Here is a 22,103-nt window from a genome sequence, read left to right as displayed (position 1 = left end):
TTTCTGCCCTCACCTGCCTATCTGCTAAGAGGTTTTAATAACAATTAGTTGGAAGACAGATTTTTTTCTTGGTAAGAGCTTGTCTCTTGTCAGATTTCTTTTGATTTTGACTTATAAATGTTAAGATTGTAGCTGTAAGTCTGAAGGGTGTAGAAAGCCCATTCTCCTGGCTGACCTTGAACCCTACTCTTACATTCTTAATATTTTGAACCCCCTGGAAGTTGTACCCAGTCTCTTAACCATTTTGTTTCAGCTCTCCTCTGGTCTTTTTAGAACCATGGCTTACCACTCTTACCACTGAAAACATATCACTAGAGGGCAAGCATGTTGCCGACCTTATACACACGATAGTATGGTTTCCTCTTCTGGCATCTTGACTCCTTCAAACCTTAGTCACCCTGCTCATTCTGCAACATCTTGAGAAGAGTTTGAAATAAAGTGTAATTCCCTGGGAGTTTAAGACCTTAAGCAAATTCCACCACTGTATTTAATGGACAATTATAAATGTGTTCAATTCAAATGTCTTAACGGAACTCACACAGTAAATCCCCAGAGACCAAGGCTTTCTCCTTTTCTCAAGAATGTTATTATCCATTGTGAGCAGAGAAGCAATAAGGAAATGTATTATGTGCAAAACAGCATTGCAAGCATACATGAGGGGAGGGAGTCACCCTGCTGGGTATACCTGTTGAGATATGCAATTATTACAATTACATTTCTTTGTATGCTGGACAGTAACGGTTGCCTAGCTCAGTGGATGTCATGAGTATGCGACATAAACACCCCAAGAACTAATCCCAAATCTTACAAAAAATAAATTACGTGTTCATAAACAAACTGGCCAAGTAGAACTTAATGTTTGAGTGGTAAGAAATCTCTCAGACTGGTGAGACAGCCCAGTTGGTAAATAGACTTGTTATGCAAGTCTGGCAGCCTCAGTTGGATCCCCTAAACCTACAAAAGGGGGAAGAAAAGAACTGACTCCCCATAGTTGTCTTCTGGCCTCCACATGTGTGCCTCATCCCCTACATCATGATATGATATGCATATATGCACACACATACACACACACACACACACACACACACACACACACACACACACACACACACACACCAAAATCTAACAATGGTTATATAAGCATCAAAAGGGAAAAAAACCATTCATGTGTGGGCTGAAATTTTACATTTTGGGGAATATTGATTGGTTTTAAAATGGCCTTGTAAATTCTAGCACTTAAAAATTGGTGTTGGACTAAAAAACATATATATATATATATGAGCATACACACACACACACACACACACACACACACACACACACACACACACACACCCAAACCCTCAAAATAAAATGTTTCCTTGAATTAAATTAGAAGAAAAACAAGACTAGCACCAGCTTTCATATTTCTGTATGGGAAATGCCATTTTACTAATCTTTGCATTATCCTCACTTGACTCTCCAACTCATTCAAAACAATGAATCATTAGCACACATACACACCCCAAACTCCTAGAAATTTTACAAAAAAATTTAAACCTATGTTGTATGACTCTACTTAATTTTGGCCATTTTGCTACATTCCTTCAAATTTTCTGAACTACACAGGGAAAGAAGAAGAGAGGGGGAGAGGCAGCCGTAATGAAGAAGGGAGCCAATTGGAGAAGGAGTAGGGAGGGAAAATGGGAGCCCATGGGAGAAAGAGTGGGGAGGGAGAATGGGGAGCCAATGGGAGGAGTGGGAAGGGAGAATGGGGAACCAATGAGAGAAGGCATGGGGAGGGCAAATGAGGGATGAAAATTACTAAAATTCATTTTATAAAAATATGAAACTGTCAAAGAAAAGCTGGAAAATTTACTTAAATATGATCTGAAAGTTATTAGCTTGAGAAAGTAGGATTATTATTATTACTGTTGTCTCTTAGTCATTGTGTATTTTATTATAAATAACATCTTCATTTTGAAAAATTTCAATAAAGCACAAATAAAGAAAAATTGAAAACAAAACAACAAAAAACACAGCCTCTTTTCATGAGGATAGACTTTATTGATTTCAGCGCAAATCCATCAATTGGTAGACAAATGCTGTTTGTTCTTATCAGGCATCTTTCCCAGATGTCCAGCAGCTGTCTGCATCAGCTCTGTCAGGCCTCCATTTCTCCCCTCGTCCTTCTTCATCACTGCACTCCTACAAAGTCTAAGTTTCCCAGAGCACTGAGGCTTTCTGTGATCCGGCTCCATCTAGCACAGTCAGTCCACACCTGTGCTGTTTCTCCCAGCTGCCTGCACTGTTAGCCCTCCTCTCATCAACTCCAACACGCTGTTCAGGATCTGGTTATGTGACTTTCTTTGTGACAACCAGTAAGCCATCTACTGTTATTGTCATCCCTTCCATAGTGAGCTGTCCATACAGCAATGTAGTATTTATGATGAATATGCATTGAACATCCAGTATATCAGGGCTTTTGGCATTGTTGAACCTTTGGTAGTGGTACTAATTTCTTCATTGCTGGTTTGATGAGGAAACCGAGGTTTGGAAGAGAGCTACAACTCACTCGGGCAATGCTCCCATGAACTGCGTATCAGCGACTTAATGCAGACAGCTCAATTTCAGAGCTTCTGATTTTATTTACTAGGCAATTTGAGGAGGCAGCAAAACCAAAACTTTGTCTCACCAAATAACCTCAATCTGAGACCACCATCATGGTAGGTGCTATGTTAGGAAATGTTCCTGCATTTTTCGAGTAGATAATCTTCTCTGCATTTCTTTATCATGTTTGCACACGCATGGGATGGAGAGATCCACCAACTTGAGACCTACATGACATCATCTGGGCTCCTCCCTGAATCTGCAAGAAGGGGCCTTGTCTCAGATGCCCCTTGGATTGGGGCCTGGCTTCCCCTAGACCTTCTCTCCATATTTGCTTCTAGGAGTAGGATAGTTTCTGGTGACTCTTTGCATTCTACAGAAAATTTCATAGAAGATGTCCAACAAAATGAACAAGTATTTCTGGAAAAAATTAATTAGGAGAATTTAATTTAAATGGGAATAATGAAATATAGTGTCCATGACCCTAATCAATTTAGCCTCTCCATGTCCAAATAGCACTAAATTATAACCTAATAATGCTTTCTTGAGGTATAAAGAAGTAGAGTACCACTAATATTTAGTGTATCGGAACACTGGATGTAAAAATATCATTTAGGTTGGCTTTAGAAAAGAATCTTCCAGACCTTCTGGTTTATCCCTTGGTGTTGTTCCCGTTCCTTTGTTCTTCAATCCCACAGTTCACTAGTCTCCCCACTCTAGTATTGGACCACTCTTTTCTATTTTCTATTTTCATCGCTTGTTTTCTATTTTCTTCCAAGTAGCCATAAACCTCCCAGCTCCTGCCTCCATCTCCACCAGGGAGTTTCCACCAGGTTTCCATATAGGCCTCCAGGCATCTTCATTGCTAAGGAGTTCCATCATGATACACAGGTGAGATGTCAGGGGCCTATGAAGATTGTTCCAACAGGTGCATAGGTTAACATGTGTGCTATCTTCTCCATGAGTAAAGGATAGCTGAAAAAAGAGGCAGAGGCCAAATACAAAGGGAGCTCAAAAATAGCTGATCTCATGCTGGGGAGATGGCTCATGGGGTAATTGCAGTGTATGTAACTATCATGTCTGAGTACTTATCTGTTTATCTTTATCTGCCTATCAGATGTTTATCTAGCTTTCTATCATCTACCTATATATCTATACATGTATATATCTATGTTTTAATATATATGCCTTATATATCCATCTATGATCTCTCATCTACCTAATAATCATCTTTATATCTGCTATCTATCATCTATCTACTTTCCTATTATCTATCTATCTATCTATCTATCTATCTATCTATCTATCTATCTATCTATTTATCTATCTATCATCTATTGTCATACTTATCTACATTTCTATCACCTATCTATGTATCTATGTTTTAATATATCTGTATTTCTCTCTCTCTCTCTCTCTCTATACACACACACACACACACACACACACACACACACATATATTTTTTTTTTCTGGTACCTGAATGTATACATGAATACATGTATCTTTATATTATTGGTTTATTATATATCATCTTTATCTTTATATCATCTATATATATTAATATATGCATTGATCTATCATTTATCTATATATTAATATGTGTTATGTATCTGTCTATTATCATCTACCTATTTATGTATTTTTAATCTATGTATGCATCTATGTTACTGTCACCCATTTTTCTACCATCTATACTTATGAAAATTAACCTCAGCCGGTTTGGAAGATTCTGAGTCAGTGAAGGAATGATGAAGTACAACACAATTTGTTTTTCTCTGTGAATAGTTTAAAATCAAACGGAGAATTAAATGGATTTCTCCTCCTTTAGAACCATAGCAACAGAACTTCCCCGTGGCTCCGAAATATTTAAAAAGAACAATAGAAAAGAACTGAAATCCCAAGGGCTTGCACAGCGAGCACCATGCAGTTAAGAGCTGTTTCTGTGTCATTGTGCAGATCCCCCATGGCCCAGAAAAGAAACTTCTTAATTAGATTTCAATGGCGCTTGTTTGCCAAGGTGTGCTGTTATAGGATAGCTAGTGGCTGGGCGGCTAAGCATTTGTTCTAGCTCTTGTCTTCTCTCTGTGGTATTCTGCTGAGTTCTGATTCTCTCTTGTGACTTCGCAGCTTCTTCTGACAACAGGTTACGTCACTCTACCCCTGTCAAATGTGGACCATGATGGATGTCCAGGGATGAGGCCAAATTAGTTCAACAGGTGGCAAGGCACCCAGGGGAGAAGCCTGCTCCGTGCGGGTATGCTAATACATTCTCAAAGCATCATTATCATTCTGCAGTTCAAAAATAATTGAATTTGCATATCCCCGATGTTTAAGAATTGATTTCCTAAATGAGGAAATCTGGGGTATAATGACCATGTGCCTATGCTCCAATACACATTATTTCAGGATCCGGGGAATCTTCAGAGACTAAATTGCACAATCCTCTTTGCATAGATGGACTTTTTCATGTTATCTCAGGAAAGCTGTGGGCACTGTTTCCCCTCCTAATCAAATGGAATCATTCTCTGTTCTAAACATAGGATCAGAAGTGCCTTGGAGGCTGCTGGGAGGCTAAATAATTAGCTACCTGGATGCCTAGAGAGAAAGTGTAGAGGGTTTTAGAGACTCTGCACAAATGGACTGGGACATTATGCAAAATTAGTTTTGCTTAGACTTTAATTTATCTAATTTAATATAATTATGAGGAAAGCAAACTGTGGGCAGTTAGGAGCAAGAAATCAGGAGCATGCGCAGAGGAGGTTGGCATGGAAACTCAGACAGATGTAATGACAATCAGGTGCGACTGAACTTGGGGTCTTCTCTTTTTATTTTTACTTTAAAAATATTGTCTTTATTATCATATATTAATTATGCATAATGAGGAGTTTCATTATGACATTTTCATACATGTATATATTTTGATCATGTTCCCCTCCTGTTACTCTCTCTTGTCCCCCTCCATTAATCCTCAACCTCTTCCCAACTGGCCTTTTGTGTCTGTGTGTGTGTGTGTGTGTGTGTGTGTGTGTGTGTGTGTGTGTGTATGTGTGTGTTCCACTGAGTTTCACTAGGATTGTTTATAGGAGCATGTATGAGAATTTGATATTGTACATGTAGAACTTATCTCATGGCTACCTGGATGAGGTTTTAGTTCTGTCTTTGTTAATCATTGAATCAACTTTAAAAGATCAAAGTCTAGGGACTCAAGTTTATTAGCATGGAAAGTTAGTAGACTTATCCAGTGTTTTCAAATAAATCAACCTTTGATTCTTTTTTTTTTCTTTTCCATGACAGGGTTTCTCTGTATAGCTTTGGTGCCTGTCCTGGATCTCGCTCTGTAGCCCAGGCTGGCCTCTAACTCATAGAGATCCACTCGGCTCTGCCTCCCGAGTTCTGGGATTAAAGTCGTGTGCTACCACTGCCCTGTAAAAACATGTAGGCCAGGCTCCAACTCGTGATCCTCCTGCCTCTGCCTCCTTCAGCAAATCCTACTGGTGTGTGCCACCACAACTGGCCAACCTTTGATTTTTTTTTTTTTTTTTGGTTTTTTTCGAGACAGGGTTTCTCTGTGTAGTTTTGGTGCCTGTCCTGGATCTTGCTCTGTAGACCGGGCTGGCCTCGAACTCACAAAGATCCGCCTGGCTCTGCCTCCCGAATGCTGGGATTAAAGGCGTGCGCCGCCATCACCACCCGGCCAACCTTTGATTCTTAATGAATTTATTTGAAGGCTCCAGCTACATGCGGAAACTCACAAAAATGGAACCCTGAGGCAAGAAGACATGGGACAGAAGACAAATATGGAGGGACAGATATTGGGGAGGATATTATACACAACTCTTGCAGTTCCTCTCCAGTTCTGGTCCAACTGACTTAGTGGCAACAAAAAGCATACTGAGGTCTGATGACTTTACATTGATTTGAGAATCTAAATCATAGGTCTACATGTTATGCGAGATGAATTTTGAAGAGGATTGAAGATGATAAGAACTCAAGGAAATGATCTGGAGTTAACAGAAGGTGGGTATAATAATCTAAGCATTCAGGTTGGAGGCAGTGGAATGACATTTGAAAGAGCTTGGTGATTACTTTCCAGTTGTTCTTTACCCCAGTGAGATTGGGAATCTGTCCTCTCTCTTATGATCCACAGAACAGTGTACCAGAAATGTTGTCACCATGCTGACATCTAACTGAAGGGCTGATATTTAGCATTCATTTTATGAGCTGTACTGTGGTGGTATTGTGTTCCCCAAAATACTGTGCACCCTAATAAACTTATCTGGGGTCAGAGAACAGAACAGCCACTAGATATAGAGGCCAGAAAATAGTGGCACACACACCTTTAATCCTAGCATTCCAGAGGCAGAGATCTGCCTGGATTTCTGTGAGTTCAAGGACACACTGGAAACAGGTAGGCAAGGTTTAAACTCATGCCTTTAATCCCAGGAACTGATGGCAGAAAGCAGAAAGGTATTTAAGGTGTGAGGATGAGGAACTAGCCTGGTTAAGCTTTTAGGTTTTTGAGTAGCACAGTTCAGCTGAGAGGCATCCAGTCTGAGGAAACAGGATCACCTGAGGAATTGGCGAGGTGAAGAAGCTGTGGCTTGTTCTGCTTCTCTGATCTTCCAGCATTTACCTTAATATCTGGCTCCAGGTTTGTTTTTAGTAATATAAACTTTTAAGATTCATGCTACACTGTACTATTTTCCAAGGAGTTCAGATTGCCAGTTGGAAGGGAGGACCCATGGAAGAAGCCTGGCAGATTGGGAAAGGTGTGAAGGCTACAACTCCAAACTAAGCATGGAGGCTTCCAGAACCCAGGGAAGAAAGTGAAATCTGGGGAGTCACATAACTAATGCAATTTGTGGGGAACTCTCAGAGTGCTGAGCTCTCTGTCTGGAAATATCATAGTGTGCCACACTTAAAACATTCCCCCAAACAGCTCAACCTGTGGTGTTTCCTCAGTATTTAGTTAGATGGAAAAGGTGGCACAGGCAAGACATTACTAAAGCCTTCCTTGATCTTACTTCTTACCATAAGATACTCCCAACATTATCTCCACTGTCCTTCCACAGAACATCTAGAAAGAGGAGATAATTCTTCACCACTATGCTGGCCACTTGCTCTGCACTTTTCACTGTTAGCTTATGTCAGCCTGGCTTCTTCTGTTGCAGTTCCACTGAGGCAGGGGCTGGTGAGATGGCTGAGTGGATAAGGTTACCTGCCAGCAAGCCTGATGACCTGAGCTCGATCCCCAGGAGTTCTTATTGGAGCATTTTTATTTTCCTGCCAACCTGAAGGTCTCAGGCTTCACTTTTTCCCAGGTGATTGTGCCCATCCCTTTCAGTTGGGCACTCCTGACTGTCACCAAGTCTACCTATGACCTGAGGGAGGGCTGATCATGCCAGTCACAGAGGTTTGTTCTAAAATTTTCCATCACATCTGTGTTTGACTATCATAAAGACATTTCACAGTTAATCCTTCCAATCGACTGTTGATTTACTCTCAAAACCCATTCATCACATTTGCAGTTTTCTTCATATCTGTAGATGAACCCACATGCTCATTGTGTCAAACTAACATGCAGTCTGTGACACCACTTCTCTACTGGTCTATCTCCCTTTGCTGATGAATTTCCTATCCCTATCGTTCTCACAAAGCACAGCTGATCAATTGGCCATTCTTTTCAGTCCACTATCCAAAGCCTGTCAGGCTGATCCTTATAAAACACAATGCATTAAATGTGATTACTGTACTAAAAACCTTTTAATAGGCATCATTCATATTTTAAATAAATTTTCATCTTCCTGCTTTGATGTGCTTGTCTTTGGCCTGCTTTTGTCTCACTCTCATTATGAGTTCTGGAAACTTGTGTAGTTCCTTATCAATTATGTTGTGATCTCTGGTCTCAATTATTTTGCATTTTTAGCTTTTTTTTCTATCTAGATTATTCTTCCTTCTAATTCTCATTTAGATGTCAACTTGACTTCTCTACATCCATGGCAGAATATGTCAGAGTCATAATGTCTTATGTCTTGTCTAAGCTCTATGTATCTAAATATATTACATGAAAAATTCTCATTAGAACATTGGAAGTATATATGAAATCCCTTACAAATGACCAGAGATCATTCCTTGTTATACTCTGATGTGTTTTCCTTATTGGGCAATAGCTGAAAGTGCCACTTGCATTTCCAGAGATACACTTTACTTTGGACATGTGAACTGGAGCCCATTGACTCTCATATCCTCAGTCATTTAACTGTAACGACTCTCTGACAATTTCTATTCAGCTACATTTTGATTTCCTTTCTCTACATGGTTGAATACGAGGAACATGCTAGCTTTAGCAGGAAAACCTCTAGATCTCTGAATCATAGCCTGGAAGAGACCTGTAGAAAAGAACTACATGATAGCATTGGCTGATAGCTATGAACAGTGAGGAAAATATATAACTTGTGTGGGTTCTGCTGTGTGGTTGTGCCTGAGATTATGAAGATTTTTCCACCCCCCACCCAATGCTTCTTGCTCATGACATGAATTAGTGTGAAATTTCAATAAATTCTCTGAGATACGTGTGTCTACATATTAACATATTATATTCTGTTCTGTTTTGCATAACATAATATCTCACATAAATGCTTCCTTATCAGGTCTTCCTATTCATTCTCATTGAGCCTGTCACATTATTATCAATTTGAAACCTTTACATGTTTCCTGCTAAGCATTGACTTATTTTATTTGCTTGCTTTCATGAATTACAAGTAAAACTTCATCATGATAGATTCCTTGTCTATTGCATAGCAGGCCATGCCTGGCATATAGACCATGTTCAATAGGCATTTGTAGAATGAATGGATAGCTACAGGAGAGAAACCATATTTACAAATAGCACTCTTTCAAGTGAATGACGATTGGACTTGAAATCATTCTTTATTACCCCAAGTTGCTTACTTTACTAAGTAACATCTGAAAATGTCACCTATACTCTGAGAGGCACACATTACTTTGGATCTAGAATCAGAGCTTATTGATTCATTTAACATTAGTCACCAAACCATAAATGCCATCATGGCTATGTTGGGATAACTTGTGATTCTTTTGACTTTTATGTTTTCAATTAGCATACAAGGTATTAGATGTCATTATGGCATCATTGAATGTTGTGTCTTTGTAGATTCTCCTCCCCTGTTATCTCCTCTAATCCCTGCCTCCCACTCTGTTACCTATTCCCTAGTCTCCTTGTTACTTTCACATAACGTGTCTTTTATCTCCCCAACCGCCACTATCAAATTTTGCCTTTCTTTGGTCTCTTTTCTAGGTTCTTAGCTTTTACCTATATTTATGACATTGAATCATCTTGTCTTGCTGGTTATGTCTTCACTCATTTGACAGTTTTGATTACATCTTGATTTATACATTAATCCAAAGATTGGATAGGTCATAAGGGAATTTTTGTTTAATTTGCTTAATTAGGGAACTAGTCACATTTACTCCATTTTTAAGCCTTGTCATTTTTGTCTCCAGGTTCAATCTTGTCATTATTTAAGTCAAGAAACTGTTTGTTGTTAGTAATTTTTCTATGTTCATTTCTGTTACTGTGATAAAATACCCTCATGAAAAGCAATCCAGGAGAGAAAGGGTCCCTCCTAGCTCACAGTTCCTATCCCCACTCCAACATAGCAAGGAAATTGAGGCAGCAAGAACCTAAAATAGCTTGTTGCATCTTATCCAAAGTCAAGAGCAGAGCAAAACGAATGCATAGATAATCACTTGCTTGCGTGTACTCCAGTTTCTGCATTCTTATACAGTTCAGAACACCTTGTCTAGGGAATGGTGCTACCCATGGTTGACTAGGTCTTTCCACATCAATTAACTTAAGACAACCCCCACTAGACATAACCATTGACCAACCCAGTGTAGACAATCTCTTACTGAGACTCTCTTCTTAGGTGGTCCTAGGTTGTATTAAGTTGACAATTAAAGCCATCGTAATTATTGATTGACAGTATGCTCTATACATTACCTTCCTTTATCTCTCACATTGGGGGAGTAGGTTTTACAAATGACTACAGTTATCCTCCCTGCCAGCAGCCATGTCCTAGGTGATGTGGCTTTGTGGGCCCCCTGAAGAGGTGAAACCTATTGTTCCTCTTCTGAGTCAGATCATGTGACTTGCTTTGAGTAGTAGAATGTTGCAAAACTATGTTGTGAGAATTGTAAACATGAGCTCCAAGATGCCTCGTGTGTTTTTGATACTTTCCTAGTTTGGGGGTTAACAGTATGGTGTATTCTGATAGGACTTCCCAGGATATCTACTATTGGGGCACTTAGTAACCAACCAACCTAACAGTGGTTTATTGATATATGATGAATGCAACCAAGACCAAGAGAAGTACTCTGATGAACTTGACCCAGACAGATGATCTATAGCTATAATAAAGGGTTGTGCATTTGATATACTATGTTTTGGAGTGGTTTACTTATTAATTAGAAGTGAACCAATTTCCCAAGTTGTTGTGTATTGACTTTTGGCTTTCTCAACTCCTCTGTGCTCATCTTTTCTTCCTTCCTCCACTATGGTTATTGAAAAATAATATTATTTTAGAGTCATCCAATAGCACAAATATATGTTCCAAGTATCTCATTGAAAACAACCAATGAATAGAGAAATGTTCAAGTCTTGTTGATGCATTAAGCATAGCATGGTCCTGAAAACCTGACTAGGGTGAGGAGGGGATGAAGAAAGTACAGACGCACAGGCACACACATAATGTACTCTGTCACCAGGAGATGGCCTGATTTTAGAGTGTGGTGTTGTGTTTGGAACTCAGGTTTGACTATAGAGTCTAATAATAGCAGCCAGACAAGTAGTAGAAAGAAAAACCTTGTTATGTTTATGTTTCAGCCTATGGATAGTCAGCATCTTTGTTTGCCTCTGTGGTCATTTTCTTATAACCTCAGTAGGGGAAATAGGAAAGGAAGTGCATAAGAAGATTCCCTCCTGTAAGTTATGGTCCTCATCTGCATCAGTTCCTGCAGCTCATTTACAGGTGATACAATTAGAGCTATTGCTTCAAGTCTCCTCATCAGCATTCTTGTGACCCTGCTTCTTTCCAGGGACATGGCCATGTGGTCCTAAACACGTAAGTGTTGTTACTTCTGCAATGCAATCTTTCCTTCCAACTCAAGTGGAGAATGAGTTGTAGCATTAGAACTTCTCTCTGCCCAAAACACTTCCCTGCTCTAAACTCCTTCACATCCAGTCCACTCTGATCATGGCTACAAATCTGCAGCTATCCACTTTACTTTTGCTAGCATATTATGTAGAAACTTTCATGAATTGACTTTTTTTTTTACCTCTTAAGAAATTATTGAAAGGACTTCACAACCCCAGTATTATTGGCCAGGTTGGACAATCTTTCATTGTGGGGGACTTTGTGTATATAGAATGTTTGGCTATGCCCCACATCTTTATCACCAAATGCCTATGGCACACCTTTCCCATCTGTGACTAACCAATATGTCTCAAAATATAGCCAAATATCTCCACGGGGTCAGGGAAGCCCACAGAGTTCACACCCAGTTGATTGCTACAGGGTTATAGGTGGTTTGACGATGCACAATGATTTAGTTAAGATAGTCCTATTTTAAGCCTATTGTCCTGGCCTACTTTTTAAGCTACATGTTTGTCTGTATCATAAATTATACTCACTTTACTCATGAGGGACTCCCCATGAGATCAAAAGTACAGGTTGATAGCGGGATGGTTGTGTGCCAAGAGAAACAACTGTGTGTGAGCCATCTGTTCCTGCAAGTTTCAGCAAAGTCAGGAATTGTATGAGCCCAGGCCCCCAGGCCTCTTCAATCTGAATGAGGTGTGCTGCTGTGTGCACCTGACTTCACGGATAATATGATGCCTGTGGTGTCTCGGTTGGTTTGAATGGTCATGCGACAACAACCCAGGTCTAAGATGGTGAGGCAGGCAAGCACAGGGACATCTCAGCCACCCAGCACACTTTCCCCTTCACTTTTTTATTCTGCTTCTTCTTAGTAGTATCCCTGCTGTGGATAATAATTTGTGGTCATGCACCTCTTGATAGGAGAGATTAAAAAGTCCAGCTTAAACTGGTATTGGTGTCAGTAAAGGTCAATTTGTCCTTGAAATAACCTGACAGGAAAATAAAAGACCATTTTTCCTTGACTATTATTGTTACATACATGTTCATAAGTATATATGCATGCATATGAATGCACAAATATATAAAAATACAACGTGCTGGATCTGTTTTTGTTGTTTGTATGTCTATGGTTTCAGGGATTACTATTTTCCAGTGGACAAAAGATAAAGAGGCTTATCCCTAGGAGAGCTTGATTCTCCTTCTAGAAATCATTAGTTGCTTGTAGTTCTTTGTCTAGGATTGGGATCCTGCAAATTTTTTCCCCTTCCATGACAGTATATCTGTTTCTACTGCCATTGTTCTGGTCTTGTTTATGTAGTCATTTCTAAGACAACCTGTTTTATAGCCTAGTTCCTGGAATGCTGGCTTCTACAATCTTTCTAGTTCTTCTTCCAAGATGCTCCTGGAACCATAGATGAAGGATGATGTTGATGAATCCACTGGGGATGGGATTTCATGATCCAGCTGTAGTTTTCTGTGATGGTCTCTAGTTGATGTAAAGAGAGATAACATGAGACAGATTTTATATAGCTTTCATTGGGGTTGAAAAATACATTCTACTTTCAGTATAGAGTTAAGAGTTACTAGTACTTAAACTTGATTCACTAATGAAAGAATTTAGATACTCTGGCATTTTAATGCATAGTTGATCTGCTAGAGCTTAAGGATCTTAAATAAAATCCTTCTATTGATGCTAAATAAATAAGCAAATGAATAAACATCCTATTTGCCATCTCCTGTGTATGCATGATGAATTGTACATGTGCTTTAAGTTGTGGGATGTATGGCTAGCCCAGATAGCACAAAGATATATGTTTGGTTATCTGTCAATCAGAGTAAGAAACCATCCTATTTTACCCCTAGGGAGCATTCTTCCTTTGCCCAGACTTCTAAAAGGACCCAGAATCGAACTCAGGTTGCCAGGCTTCGCAGCAGGCAGTTTTGCTTACTGAGCCATCTCACTCGCTCTATTACTTTACAGAATCAGCAAGAAGGCTGGTGAAACAGCATTGGAAAGGAAGTAATTGGATGAGCTACTACCACAATCTCTAGCCTGGGAACCTCTACTCAGCAAGCCATACTGGAGCCTTTGCTCCTGGGCAGATGTCCCCACTGATAGAAGCACCACAGGATGATGTTTGCAGACTGCATGCACCGCTGAGTAATGCCAATTTGACTTTTAACTGCATATGGCAGTCTATGTGATCAATTTTTAGCTGGGCTTATGATTTTACAGCACCCCAGAGATTCATCTTTGGAGGTGAGAGCAGTGGGTAGATAAGATTTGGGCCACATATCTGCACTTCATGTGCTGATGGCAGGGAAGGGATGTGGGTTATATTTTCTTGACCTGATGACCTCAATTGGAGGGCTTTCTTTACACCCATCTGGAGAAACCGTCTGGGAAGCAAAATGACATGTATTCACAGCAGGAAACAGCGGGTCTCCTCTCTCCTCTTCCACCATGTAGAGTCCAACCCAGTTTCTTCTAAGGCCAGATGGAAATGGGAAGCACAGTTATCGAGCTTGGTGGCCATTTGTTACCTCTCCCTGCTTTGGGCTGTAGTGTCTTCGCTCCTCAGACTCCAGGAAGTGCCACAGTCTCAGACAGAGAAGAATGGCTTCCACACGCTGTTTGCTGACAGTTACATATTTACCATGCAGACAAATCTGATACTGCTGACTCCAAGCTCACACCTTGAGAGGAAATAGCTTCCCTTCTAGTTATCTAGTCTCCAAAGAAAATGACTGTCAAAAGCAGGCTTGGGATCAATGGTATGTACTGCCTGCATGGGGTTTGAACACTTGATTGGCCATACATCAACTCACTCTCAGCAGAATGTTTCTTCCAGAGGTTAACCCTAAAGGCAAGATGTGCATGCCTTATTTTATCTCTGATTATATACACCATTGAGGCATCTAAGGAGACAGCTCTAGCCTTAGTGAACCCAAGGGCTGATTGGCTTTAAGCATGTCTTATTTTATAATTGAATCAGAGTCAAAACAGTAGTTAAAATATACCCTTGGCTGTTGTCATGAAAACCATTACAGCAAATTAGCCCCAAATAGTTTTCTCTTGTTCCCAAGGATACAGCCACAATTGGAATTATCATCTAACCATCTTTGGTTTTATTCTGTAATTTTTTCCTAAACAAGATTTGGAAGAAAACAGTCAGGCTGTTTCTTTTCGAATGAGTCTAAGGAACATATCTGAACAGATAGTGGTCTTCTGAGAGTTTGCAAACCAAACCAGGACAGGTTATGTTGCAGTTTTTATAACTCTTCAGAAAAGCCAGGTCCTCTGAATTGCCGGGTCCTAAGACTCTTGTGCTTCTCATTTGAAATTGGGTTTCATTCCTCAAAGTGCTCTGTGACACTGTTTTAATTTCTTGGTGATAGTTAAAACCTGAATGGATCTAGGATTAACTAAGAGTCACGCAGCTGGGTGAGTCTGTGGTTTTTCCTGGAAGGATTTAGAGAGAGGGTGGAATCTTCCTTTGGTGGCCCAGATAGAAAGTGGTCCAGGGGAAAGCACTGCTGGATTCTGCCTGCTGGCCTTCACTCTTTGCTACTGTGTGCACCCACGGTGCTGCCTCTGCCATTGGCTCTATCTTTCACCGACATCAGAACCCAGCTTAAGTTGTTTAGCGTGGACTCTCAGTATCCTCTAGGTCTTCAGTGTCAGCTTAGGACTGCTGAGACATCCAGCCTCATGAACTGAACAGGTACCAGGGTCTCAGCCTCTCCAGTGTGCGGACAGTCACTGTTGAACTATCCAGCAGGTGTTGGGTAAGATAATCTAATAGATCCATTTGTCATAGATATTCATTCTACTGGTTCTGTTCCTCTAGAACTCTGGCTATTAAACTCCACAATAACCTTATGGGGATGTATGCTAGGCACTTATTCTGGTCCACTAAACATCTACTCCACCTTTTTATGGACATAGACATGTACTTCCTTTTAAAAAATGACCTTTACCTCCTCTTATTGTGTGCACTTAGATAGTAAATTAAGGTTTCCTCGCCCTAGTATGATACAAAATGAAGAACACCATTTAGAGTTAATTTTGGGGTCAATTCAAGATTTTAAATGGAACCTTAAAAATACTGAAAATTGTCAGTTCTTGGCTTTGTGGCAATGCTGTCTGAGGCTATGGTTCCTGCTGACTTGCCTACACTCTTGTATTTCCTGCGTTCCTTTGTTAGTTCTGAGAATTGTCCACTTTTTCTTCTCAGTTATAACTGAAAATAATATCAAGTGCTATCATTCTCTTTTGGGAAAATGGAGGCCCAATGAAATGAAATCTGTTGCCTAATGTTAATCAGTTAATGTTGGGACCTGGATTCAAGCTCAGAACTCCCTTGTTGCCCCTACTATTTCTTTTTTATTTAAATAATTAATGTCTTTGAGAATTTCATAAGTAGATCTGTATTTACATCATTTCCATTCCTCCTTCTGCTCCAGCTCCTCCCACTCCCTCTCTAATTCAAGATCTACACACACACACACACACACACACACACACACACACACACACACACACAGCCTGCTAAGTCCATTTGGTGTTACTCATGTATACATGTGTTTAGTGCTGACTACTTGGGGTTGGGTAACCTATCAGGAAACTCATCCCTGGAGAAAACTGATTCTTTTCTCAGCAGCCATTAGCTTTAGTTCTTCATCTAGGGATGTGATTTGTGAGACTTCACCCATCCACGTAGTCATGTCAGCTGGTATTGTCCTTGTAAAGGTCCTGTTTAGATGGCCTTTTGAGATTCCATGCAGCTTTCCTTTCGTGTGTAGAAAATACAAGCTCACTGCAGATGTCCTAGTCCTCTGACTCTTACACTCTCTCCGTCCTTCAATGTGCATTTTTTTCCCACCAGCTCTGCTCCAAATCAAGGACTGATTCCATTTTAATCAAAGGTTGGCTGCTGCAGAGAAAACCCGAATTGCTCCCATTTCCTCTTTGGGGGAATGTGGCAAGTCTTGGGTGATGTTCATTTTTGTTTTCTTGAACCCAGTAGGGGAAGTTGGCAATGATCGTCATGAACTGAGACCCACTTTTCTTCCATAACACACAAGTGTCTCTTTGTCTCTTCCCCTCAGTTTCCTTTAACATATTTTGCTTCTCCCCACGTCTTTACCCATGTAACCATCAGAAGAGAATGCAACATAAGGACATTTTAAATGCAGACCTGACAGCTGCTGAGGCTTTGGAGGAAGGCAGGGCTGGAGCTAAGTGGGAACATTCAACACTTTTACTTTTGCCTTCTTCTGCAGGGTTTTCTCTTTTCCCTCTTTTTAATTAAAAAAATTTGTTTTCATACAATATATTTGACCATGTTTTCCTCTCTCCCAATACCTCCCTCATACTCCTACCCACAAGGCTTTATGTACTTTGTCTGTCTATCTTTTACACACACACACACACACACACACACACACACACACACACACACACACACACACATCCAACAAACATGGAGTTCATTTTGTGTTGGCCAAGGACTCCTGGGCATAGCACCCATACTAAAGTATGGTTATCCACCCAGTAACACCTTATTGGAGAAAATGGATTCTTAGCTTGTTCCTGAGTTTCTTTTCCAGTTTCGGAAATTTTAAATTTATTGTGATTTTTGTTGCTAGCTTAGAGATGCAGGAATATAGCTGCTTTTGGAGGAGAACATCTCGCATCTCACATCCCTTGCTGTATCTAGTCCAACTTGGACTTCTGTCCTCCTGACAGCTGCTCTCTTCGGTTACACCAAGGGATGGAAGCAAAGGCATCAGAGAAAAACTAAGCCGGACTGGAGGCTCAGAAAGTCCTGCTTTTCCTCTGTTTCTTTCCCCTTTGTCCTTCTCTAGTCCTTAGCTCATCCTTGGCTCCCTGTTGCCCTAAACAAAACTTAGAGAGTGTTGCTATGGGTTAGGATTGTCTTAACATGGCTGAATTGTTGATTAAAACAAGTGCAAGTTTTTTTTAAACTTATATTCTTCTCTCATACATTACATCCTGACAGCAGTTTCCCCTCCATTCACCCTTCCCAGTCCCCCACCTCCCCTCTTCCACAGATTATTTCCTCTTCTGTTCCTCCTACCTATCCCCAACCCACCCCAAACAAAGAGCAGGCTTTCCAGGGATATCCTCTAAACATGGCCTAACAAGATACAATAAGATTGGACACAAGCCCTCATATCCAGGCTGGACATGGCAACTCAGAAGGAGGAAAAGGGTTCCAAGTCCAGTTGTCATTAGAGGGGTATCATCCAGCAGCTGACAGGAGCAGATGCAGGGACCCACAGCCCCAAACTAACTGTGAGTTTAAAAAACTCCCTTGTTAAAGTAGAACTGAGACATAACAACCTTAATAAGTGTTTTTGTGATTTTGGTTAGATGTGGCATCTGCATACATCTGGGGCACTAACCTGCAGTTAAGATAGTGGATTTAAATATGCCTGCAAAAGCATTTTCAAGGCCCTTAAAACAAGTTCCAAATATCCCATAACCAAGCTTTCTATCACCATGATTAATTTGAATTTTTTAAAGTAAATAAATAAAACATTTATACAAATTTAATCATATAATATGAACACTGTTAGTGAGGGACAAAGGGAGAAGTTATTTAGTGAGAAGATGGGCAATTCATCATAAACACATAACGATCTCAAGCATGCACATGTTCACCAGTGGCTCCAATAACACCAGCTAGAGATGGATTCACCCAAGAAGACCAAGAGGCCCACCCACAGTGCTTGCTGGAGCCCTAAGAAACCTCCCAATAATTAATAGAAGAACTAGACAGAAAACTCCGAGGGCTATCAATAACTGAAAAACACTATATACCAACTTCACCAGACTGACATTTGCAGAGTATTTCACATGACAAAAGCACAATGTATATTCTTCAATGTGCATATGGAAAATCCTCTAGATATCTAGAAAATGGTTCAGGTCAGTAAATAGGCATTTGAGATAATTTTTGTCTATATTCTTTTTATCATTAATGATTTCATCATGGATCAGTTCTATGAAAGACACAAACTACTGAAACACATCTAAGGAATAGATAATCTGACACAGACCTTGATGTTGTTTAGACCTAATTATTTTTAGTAAGAATACAAAATGGTAGCTTCCTTATGGCATTTCCATTTTGATGGTGATGCAAAATGGGACAGCTCCAGTGGAAAACAATTTCACATTTTTACAAAGGTAAAAAACATATTTACTACACAAAATATTTTGTTTATATACCATACAGAATTAAACACTTTCATTTGTGCAAAAACATCATGGATTTTCATTGTATAAATGAATGGCTATCACAGTATGCTTGAGAACCTCCTAAACTGAAGGTAACTCATTTCCTTGGTGGGTGGATAGCCAAATGACCTACTGAAAGAATGTTGCATAACAATTTTTAAACAATATTGTTTTAAATAATTTAAACAATGTAAATGAACCGTGTGCACATTGTGGTAAACAAAGAACTGTACTCAGAAAATTATATGCTATATAATTTATTAAATGACTAATGGCAAAGGCAGAGTCATCATGGGACAATAGGACAATGCTTCAGCTGACAGATAGCAAGGTGTAGAGAGGGAATGGTTTGAAGTGGACATTATGGGGAAAACTTGTGCTCTGCGCAAAATACTCTACCCTGAGGGCTGAGATGATTATGTAACTCTATATATTTGGGGAACACAGTATTTCACCACCACAATACCTAAGTGAGAAGAGGTGCTCCAGCAGGAGAAGAAGGGGAGAGAAAGGAGGGAAAAGAAAGAAAGGAGGGGTGAAAATGTCTGAAATGCATTATGTACATGTATGAAACTCAAACAATAAAACAAAATTTAAAACATATACATATGTAGTTAAAACTCAAATATTGCAGCAGATTTCTTTTTTTAAAACTTATTGTTTTTAGTTGTGTGGATGTGTGTATATGTGCATGGATGCAGGTGACCACAGAGGCCAGTAGAGGATGTCAGTGTCCCTGGAGCTGTAGTTACAGGTGGTTGTGAGCTGCCTGACATGTGTACTGAGAACTGAACGCTGGTCCTCTGTGAGAGTAGCCAACACTCTTACTGCTAAGCCATCTCTACAGACTCTACAGTAGATATCTTAAAAGAGAACTTTTTCTTTTGTCTTTTCGTATTTTCTTATGCTGAAGGCAGGCTTTCACCTTGTGAAACCTTAACGCAGTTTCCACCTAGTGAGCCAAGTAGAGCCAAGTATTACTTGTACATACTACGAGATTTTGCATCTCTTCTGATTACCCTCAGAAATAAGAGACAAGACCCATCAATGTGAGAATCTGAAAAACAATGTATCTTTGTTAGAGAAAGATTAACCTCCCAAGAAAAAACATGGATCACAATCACCCCTTTCAGGCTATGAGTCTAGGATGGCAAAAGAATGATAGTTTGCTCAGAGAGGCTAATTGTGCTCAGATACCAGACTCAGTGATGTACATTGCAACATAATTATCAGAATATCCAAGAATAGTGGGAGAAACTGGCTATGTAGGAGCTGCTGGCAAGAGAGCACTGAGGCTGTCAGTCCTTGCTTCTCAGTCCTGATGGGCCCATAATCTGCTTTCTGGACAGGGCTCTCTGCTTACGCATGCGTGTGTGTGTGTGTGTGTGTGTGTGTGTGTGTGTGTGTGTGTGTGTGTGTAGCTTTCAACAGGCTCAGTCCAGAAGCTAATATGCATGTTATTGCTCTGCTGGATTTCAGACCCCTTCTCATTAAGGGCACAATAGTGATTAAAAATTGTTCATCAAATATCAGGTTCCGTTGCCATGGAATCTTTCTCAGCTTCTATAATGGCAACCAGAGAGCCCAGAACCATTATTTAGATTAACTGGATTGATTTGGAATGGTAGAGTTGATGGAAAGTCAGGTCCATTGAGATGCATAGTAAGCTGAGCTGGCATCCTTCTCCTCTTGACTTTTCCCCACAAAAGGTAGTGACTACAAACACGAATGCTAAATTCTCTTTGCAAGCTGGCCAGTGCTGAGCTGTGCCTGTGCATGATGAGCTGTGCCCACTGTGAACAGTTCTGCCAGGAAAGGGAGCCAGATAAACCCAGTCTGATGCTACCAATGATGCCCTCTGAATACTGGCCAGAAAGTGTGGCATAGCCAGTAGCTGTGAACCAGCTCTGAGATGTTTTCTTTCCTAAAGTTCTAGAATGTTCCCCTTTGCTGGCTTCTGGGTTTCATGCATTTTATGACTGGGGCTCTTTCCTACCACATACCCTCTGTCCTACTCTGAAACCTACATGAAAATCCGATGTGATGTCAACATGATTTTCTGCTTTAATCCAGAGAAAGACTTCTTCCTTCTGCCCTTTGACTTGTTACTTTTCAGGAATGATGGCTGGCCTGGTTTATGATGGCTTTGTTCACATAGGCATGAATAAATGTTCCACTACAGATAGTATCCTATTTAGGGCAACTTGAATAGCTCCTGCAAATATGGTTCACAAGATGGAGACAAAGGAAGAAAAAAGTATATGAGACCTGGCACTGAGTGGGAGAGTGTCCTCTATGCCATTTCACTGACTCCCAAGTTGCTATAAAGAAGGTACAATGAGGAGCACCAGAGGCCTCCAGTAGAAGGAAATGCCTTCTTCTTTTTTTTTTTTTGTGATATATATTTTTTATTTTACAATACCATTCAGTTCTACATATCAGCCATGGGTTCCCCTATTCTCCCCCCTCCCACGCCCTCCCCTTACCCCCAGCTCACCCTCCATTCCCACCTCCTCCAGGACAAGTCCTCCCCCGAGGACTGTGATCAACTTGGTAGACTCAGTCCAGGGAGGTCCAGTCCCTTCCTCCCAGACTAAGCCAAGTGTCCCTGCATAAGTTCCTGGTTTCAAACAGCCAACTCATGGAATGAGCACAGGACTTGGTCCCACTGCCTAGATGCCTCCCAAACTGATCAAGCCAATCAACTGTCTCACCTATTCAGAGGGCCTGATCCAGCTGGGAGCCCCTTAGCCTTTGGTTCATAGTTCATGTGTTTCCATTCATTTGGCTATTTTTTTTCAATAATTGAGTAAAACTGAAATTGATTATATGCCACAGTCATCCTAGGGACCTCCATGCTATATATATAGCCTCTATGGTTCTATGGGTTGTGGTCTGATTGTTCATTTTATATCTAGAATCCACCAATGAGTGAGTACATACCATAACTGTCTTTCTGGGTTTGGGTTACCTCACTCAGGATAATTTTTTCTAGTTCCATCCATTTGCCTGCAAATTTCATGCTTTCATTGTTTTTCTCTGCTGAGTGGTACTCCATTGTG

This window comes from Peromyscus maniculatus, chromosome 7 (genome assembly GCF_049852395.1).
Source record: "Peromyscus maniculatus bairdii isolate BWxNUB_F1_BW_parent chromosome 7, HU_Pman_BW_mat_3.1, whole genome shotgun sequence".
NCBI lineage: Eukaryota > Metazoa > Chordata > Mammalia > Rodentia > Cricetidae > Peromyscus > Peromyscus maniculatus.
The sequence above is the reverse complement of the archived record's forward strand: the minus strand, read 5'-3'. Positions refer to the sequence as shown.